Genomic DNA, 7215 nt, shown 5'->3' with positions numbered 1-7215 from the left:
CTGAATAAAAGTGGGAAGAGTGTACATTTTTGCCTTGTTCCTGACCTTAGAGGGAAAGCTCTCAGTTTTTCATTATTTAGGATGACATTAGTTGCATTTTTCTTTTTTTAAGATTTTTTTTAGTTATTCATTTGGCAGAGATCACAAGTAGGCAGAGAGGCAGGCAGAGAGAGAGGAAGGGAAGCAGGCTCCCTGCTGTGCAGAGAGCCCGATGCGGGGCTTGATCCCAAGACCCTGAGATCATGACCTAAGCCGAAGGCAGAGGCTTTAACCCACTGAGCCATCCAGGTGTCCCGAGTCGTGGTTTTTGTATACGGCCTTCACTAGGTTGAGGTATGTTCCCTCTAACCCCATTTTGTTGACAGTTTTTTTTTTTTATCATGAATGGATGTCATATTTGGTCAAATGCTTTTTCTGCATCTACTGAGATGATCATATAATTTTTATCATTTGTTTTGTTAATGTGATATATCATGTTGATATGTGAACATGGAACCATCCTTGCACCCTAGGAATAAATCCTACCTGATCATGGTCAATGATCTTTTTAGTGTATTGTTGTATGAGATTTACTAATATTGTTGAGGATTTTTGCATCTATGTTCATAAAGGATATTAGTCTGTGGTTTGTTTTTGTGTATGTGGTGTCTTAGATTTTGATATCAGTGTAAAGCTAGCCTCATAGAATGTATTTGGAAGAATTCCTTTTACTTTTTAGAATAGTCCAGGAAGAACAGGTATTAATTTTTGTTTAAATGCCTGGTAGAATTCACTTGTAAATCCCTCTACTCCTGGACTTTTATTTTTTGGTAGTTAATTACCAGTTCAATTTTGTTACATGTAATCAGTCTGTTCAGATTTTATATTTCTTCTTGGTTCAGTTTTGGAAGATGGTATGTTTCTAGGAATTTACTCATTTCTTCTAGGTTGTCCACTTGGTTGGCATATAATTTTTCATAGTATTATCATAAGCCTTTGTATTTCTGTGGTAGCAGTTGTTACTTCTCCTCTCTCATTTCAGATTTTATTTAATTGGATCCTTTCTCTTTTTTTCTTGATTTGTCTGGCTCAGGCTTTGTCAGTTTTATCTTTTCAAAAAACCAGTTCTTGGTTTCATTGATTTTTTTTTCCTATTGTGTTTTTAGTCTCTACGTTGTTTATATCTGCTCTGATTTTTATTATTTCTTCTACTTATCTTGGGATTTGTTCTTCTTTTTTTAGTTCCTTTAGGAGTAAGATTAGATTAAGTTTTTCTTATTTCTTGGGGGAGGTCTGTATTACTATATACCTCCCTCTTAGGATGGCTTTTGCTCTATTCCAGAGATTCTGAACCATTTTCATTCTCATTTGTCTCCATGTATTTTTTTCCTTCTATGATTGTTTCAATGACCCACTGGTTGTTTAGTATCATATTGTTTTGTCTCCACATGTTAGTTTTTTTCCTTGTGATTTATTTCTATTTTCATACTGTTGTTTTTGGAAAAGATGCATGGTATGATCTCAGTCTCAATTTATTGAGGTGTGTTTTATGGCATAATATGCGATCTATTCTGGAAAATGGTTCATGTGCACTTGAATCTATATTTGGTCATTTTTGGATGGAAAGTTCTATATATATCTTCTATGTCCATCTGGGCTATTGTGTCGAAGACATTGCTTCCTTACTGATTTTCTGTCTGGATGATCTATTTATTGATGTAAGAGGAGTGTTAAAGTTCCCTATCATTATTGTATTATCATCAGTTTCTCTCTTTATGTCTGTTAATATTTGCTTTATGTGCTTTATATTTAAGTGCTCCAGAATTTCTTGTTGGATTGATCCCTTTATCATTGTAATCCCTTTGACTTTTATTACAGTCTTTGTTTTAAAGTCTATTTTGTCTAACGTAAGTATTCCTACCCCGCCTTTTTTCCCCTCACATCCGCTTACATGGTCAATGTTTTCCTATCCTTTCACTTTCAGGATATATGCATTTTTAGGTCTAGGTAAGTCTCTCGTAGGCACCATTTAGATGGGTCTTTTTTTTTTTTTTTTTAACCAATTCTGCCACTCTGTGTCTTTTGATTGGTGCTTTTAGTCCATATACATTTAAAGTAATTACTGATAGGTATATACTTATTGCCATTAAAAAAATTTGTTTTCTGTTTCTATGATTCTTCTTTGTCGCTTTCTTATTCTCTGTCTTTCTTTGTGACAGATGAGTATCTACAGTGTTTTGTTTCGCTTTCTTATATGTGTATGTGTGTGTGTGTGTGTGTGTGTGTGTGTATCTATCACAGGTTTTGGGTTTGTGGTTACCATGAAATTTATATATAACATCCTAAGCAAATAGCAGTCCACATTAGTTTGATGGTCATTTAAATTCAAACACATTAAAAAAAGAAAATAAAGTTAAAAAATTTTTTTCCTTTCTCTTCCTTTTTACTCCCTTCTCCACATTTTATGCATATGTTATCATATTTTATATCCCTTTTTCTTATAATTATGGCCAATTCTTTTTCCACTTAAAGAAGTCCCTTTCCTGTAAGGGTGGTTTAGTGGTGATAAACCCCTATATCTTTTGTTTGTCTGGGAAACTCTTCTCTCCTTCCAATTAGAATGATAATCTTGCCAGGTATTCTTGGTTGTAGGTTTTTTTCCTTTAGCACTTTGAATATATGGTGTGATATCACACCACTGTGTTCTGGTTTGCAAAGTTTCTGCTGAAAAAACAGCTAATAATAGTCTTATAGGTGTTTCCTAGTAGGTAACTTTTTCTTTTTCTCTTGCTGCTTTTGAGATTTTTCTTTTTATCTTTAACCTTTGACATTTTAATTATGATGTGCCATGGTGCAGACTTCCTTGGGTTCATCTTGTTTGGAACTATGTGATTTTTGGACGTGGGTGTCTGTTTCCTTCCCCAGGTTGGGAAGTTTTCAGCTATTATTTCTTCAGATGACTTTTTTTTTTTTTTTTTTTTTTTTTTTTAAAGATTTTATTTATTTATTTGACAGAGAGAAATCCCAAGTAGATGGAGAGGCAGGCAGAGAGAGAGAGAGGGAAGCAGGCTCTCTGCTGAGCAGAGAGCCCGATGCGGGACTCGATCCCAGGACCCTGAGATCATGACCTGAGCCGAAGGCAGCGGCTTAACCCACTGAGCCACCCAGGCGCCCTTCAGATGACTTTTCTACACCATTCTCTCTTCTTTTTCTGGGACCCCTGTAATGTGAATGTTTGTTCACTTCACGGTGTCCAAGAGATTTTTTAATCGGTCCTCAATTTTTAGTGTTCCTCTTTTTCCTCCTTCCTCTTTTTGCTGTTCAGCTTGTGTGCTTTACAATTCCCTATCTTCCAGATCACTGACATATTCTTCTGCATTCTCTAATCTACTGCTGATTCTTTCTAGTGGTTTTTTGTTAGTTTCTTAATTTGTTATTCAATTCTGATTGGTTCTTTTAAATATTTTTTACCTCTTTACTGAAGGTCTCACGGAGTTCTTCCACTCTTTTCTCCAGCCCAATGAGTATCTTATGATTATCATTTTAAATTGTTTATCAGGCATATTGCTTATCTGTTTCATTTAGTTACTTTTCTGGAGGTTTTCTCCCCCTCCTTATTCTTCCATTTGGAGTATATTACTCTGCCTCTTATTTTGCTCCACTTTCTGTATTTGGCTCTATGGACTAGGCAAAATGGCTACTTCTTTTACAGGTGAAGAAGTGGTGTTGTGTATGATGTCCCCCCTGTAGACTGTGCGTGCTTTGTGATTTTTGTTGCCTGGCTGCACCTATGACTGTATACGCTACTTACTCCTTTAAACTGTGGCTTTTTAACAGAAAGAATAAAGAAAAAATAGTAACAGAAAAAAAAAAGAAGAAAGAGAACCAGAACACCCCCCCCATACCCAAACAATAAAAGACAAACTTTAAAAAGTAAAATAACATAAGGTAAAATTTAACCCCCCCCCCCCAACAAAATCACTGCTTGCTTTTTTGTGCCCTAGCATCACAAGGAAGCTGGTGTGGGCTTGTGGGCCGTGGGCACACTGAGGTCCCAAGCTCACAATGAGCTGAATCCTGCTCGGCTCTGGGCCTCTAAGTCAGAAGGGGAGAGAATATTTGCACAGTTCTTCAGCCCTTTTAAACTGTGGCCTTTTTCCCCAAGCTCCAGCGCAACGGAGCTGGTATGGGCTTGAGGGCCCTGAACTTGCTGAAGTTGCCAAGGTCCCTGGGACTACTAGACCCTCTAATAATGGCCCACCCTCTATGGTGGTCACACCCAGCTCCAGTCTGAGTTCTTCCGGTGGGGAGAAGGGAGCACTGCCATACTTCCTTGGCCCTTTTAAACACTGGCCTTTTTTCTGTGCCACAGCGCAACCGGGGCAGGTGAGGGCCCGCACACCCTGGGCTTGCGGAAGGCTGCAAGCTTTTTTAGAGATCTGACCCGCCAGTTATGGCACGGGGACCCACTAATTATGGCGCCCGAGGGCACCCCTTGCAGCACCCAGATGCTGCTTGGGTCCGGGCTTTTAAAGTGGAGGGCGAGGGAGCTTTCCAACAGCTCCTGAGCCCCCGTGTCATGACCAGGCGGGGGTGGGCTTCCGACCCTGGGGACAGGGAAGTCCGACCGGCTGCTCGCTGTGTCCCCGACCTGCTCCGGCCTGGGCTTGTAAGGTAGGTTGGCAAAGGTAAATGGTGTCCTTCTCCGGTCCCTCTGAGCTGGAGCGGCTTTCCTATTGCTCCTCCACCGCTTGGCAGAGATGTAGCTTTTCTCTTTTCTCTGCTAGTTCTTTTAAACCCCAGCTTTTTCTTTTCCTGATTCTCTGCGCAACCCCCCCCCCCCCCCCACCACCACTTTCCCTCCCCAGTGCCGCTGGCAGAGTGGGAATGGAGGTTCCCTTCCTTACCAGGTCTCCATCTCTCGGGCTGTTCTCTCTGCGGCTGTTCCATGGCGTTCCGTGTGCTTTCAGTTCCACTTCAGGACCGGTGGTTCTCTGCGCGGGTGTAGTGTGGTGTGTTCCGCGGAGGAGGCCAGGGCCGGCTCTTCGTCGCCGCCATCTTGAACCGGAACCGAGAAGCAGGTTCTGTGAGGATAGGTTTGAAAACGCGCAAAGCTGCAGCCCACCCGGTGACTCATCCTAAGAAAATGGAAAACTGCCGGGAATGGTTACTGACGATATGGGGCCGGTGATTTATTCCATTCCTAGCATAGATCCGAACACTCACATTTGTTTTATGGACTTTCCCAGTAGCGAGAATTTTCCTATGTTCCCTGAACACTTGAAGTAGAAAACCTAACAACATTTTTTTCTTCACATTGATTTTGTTAGATGTTACAAAATTCGGTCAGCTTATTTTTATTTTTTATTTTTATTTTTATTTTTATTTTTTTTTTCGGTCAGCTTATTTTTAACCTGAAGGCTTGGTTGTCCTTCAGAAAACATCTTGGGGGAAATTACATTGTATGTATAATGTGGACATACATTCTTCCAAAATAAAATTCTTGGCATTTATAAGACAACGAAGACCTTAAGTTAAAATTCAAAGTTTTGGGAACTAACTGAAAATTTGTATTGATTTTAGTTTAACCCATAATCATATTGATAGTGCCTAGAGGCTTAATTTTAACTTTCAGGATATTAAACAGATGATTAGCTGGACCTACGGAAGAGGTTGCCAAAGGCGGTAGCAGGCATTGTGTTAGAACCGTAGCAGGTAGAAGGAAATCATAAAGAGGTTATGGATTTTTTGTTTTTTAACCCTGTGAACTAGTGCATATAGAAGCTAGCTTTGTACAGATGTGCATGAAATAAGATTGGGATGCAGTCTGGTACATATACAAGAGGAAGAAAAATTATGTCTTTCAAGTTATCACAAGGATTACAGGGAGAATAAGTACATGTTAGGCATTTTTTTCAGGAGGAAGCTCTGTGTTGGAATCCTTTCCTTTTTGAATAGTCCACCCTTTAACAGTGGAGCTTAAAAGGGATTAAAAAAAAAAGGTATTTTTTTTCCTCACAGAATTATATGCTCCACAGTGAGGGTTTTTAAAGGCGAATAAGGGCAAATGGAGGACCATTTTCATTACACTGATTGCCAAGTCATTGTGCCAGTTTCTGGAGCAGAGGATACAGAGGTACTGGTGCTGTAACACTCACATCCCCCAGCAAGCTGCTTACCACCCCTTTGCTTTGCCACTCAGAATTGTGTGCATGTGCTCAGGGCTGCCCTTCTTTTTGTTCCCCAAAGAACACTGATACAGCCAACCTGTAGGAATTTTTCAGTCAGTCCTCAGAGGGAGGACTGTTTCTTCTCTACAAAATGCTACAGGAGTGGTCAACCCTGTATTACGAACTGGTTAGACATTTTAATTTTTATATTTTAGAAACCATAATGGTGCCAAAATGGAGTGGAAATTGTGCTTTAGTATTGAGATGACAGAGACAGAGAAGAGGGATATTTGAAATTGGACATTATGAATTGGGAAAAATCAGAAATAAATTTAGACACAGTATTTATATTCTAGTCTGTAGAGACATAGAGATAAGTGGTATAGTTTCTGTCCTCAGGGGACGGAGCAGTCAGGATAGACCAGGTAAACTTGCTGCTGGCACAAACCAAATGGCTGGCAAATGATGTTGTCAAACCTGTCTTTTAATGCCTGCTGATCACCAGCAATGCCTTCAGCTGTAGCATCTTGTAAAGGAAGGAGAACCACTAGGTTACTGGGCTCTACCATTCACTAAAACAGTTGGAATGCTTTCTTAGCTCTTGGTCTTCTTTCCTTGAAAATGTTGACTCTTCCTCCTCCTTACTTAATCACCGTTTTATAGAACACCTCTGGCTATAGAATACCATCAACTCTTGTATGACTCAATAGTCTTTGCTCATCCTCACAGAACTTACTGGTAGGACTTGTCATATTTTCACAGTATCTTAGCAGTTGTCCTCTTTCTTTCAGTTTGCCGCAATCCACTTTATTTATTGCCATCTACTTTGGTCCCTTGGTATATTGTAAAGAGACCATTGTTAGATAGAAGTACCTGGTTTTCTGGCCCCCTATACCGCCCTCCTGTGGTAGCATGGAAGTGATGGGACTCTTGTGAGGAAGTAACTGTCATTTTAGGATTTCTGCTAGCCGAGCAGAAAGAAGGCTTGGAATGCTAAGACAACTACTCAACTCTTAGAGAAAGCAGATTTCAATGAATTCAGGAAAAGATGATTATAATTCTATTG

The sequence above is a fragment of the Mustela erminea genome, chromosome 15 (assembly GCF_009829155.1).
Source record: "Mustela erminea isolate mMusErm1 chromosome 15, mMusErm1.Pri, whole genome shotgun sequence".
Lineage (NCBI taxonomy): Eukaryota > Metazoa > Chordata > Mammalia > Carnivora > Mustelidae > Mustela > Mustela erminea.
The sequence above is the reverse complement of the archived record's forward strand: the minus strand, read 5'-3'. Positions refer to the sequence as shown.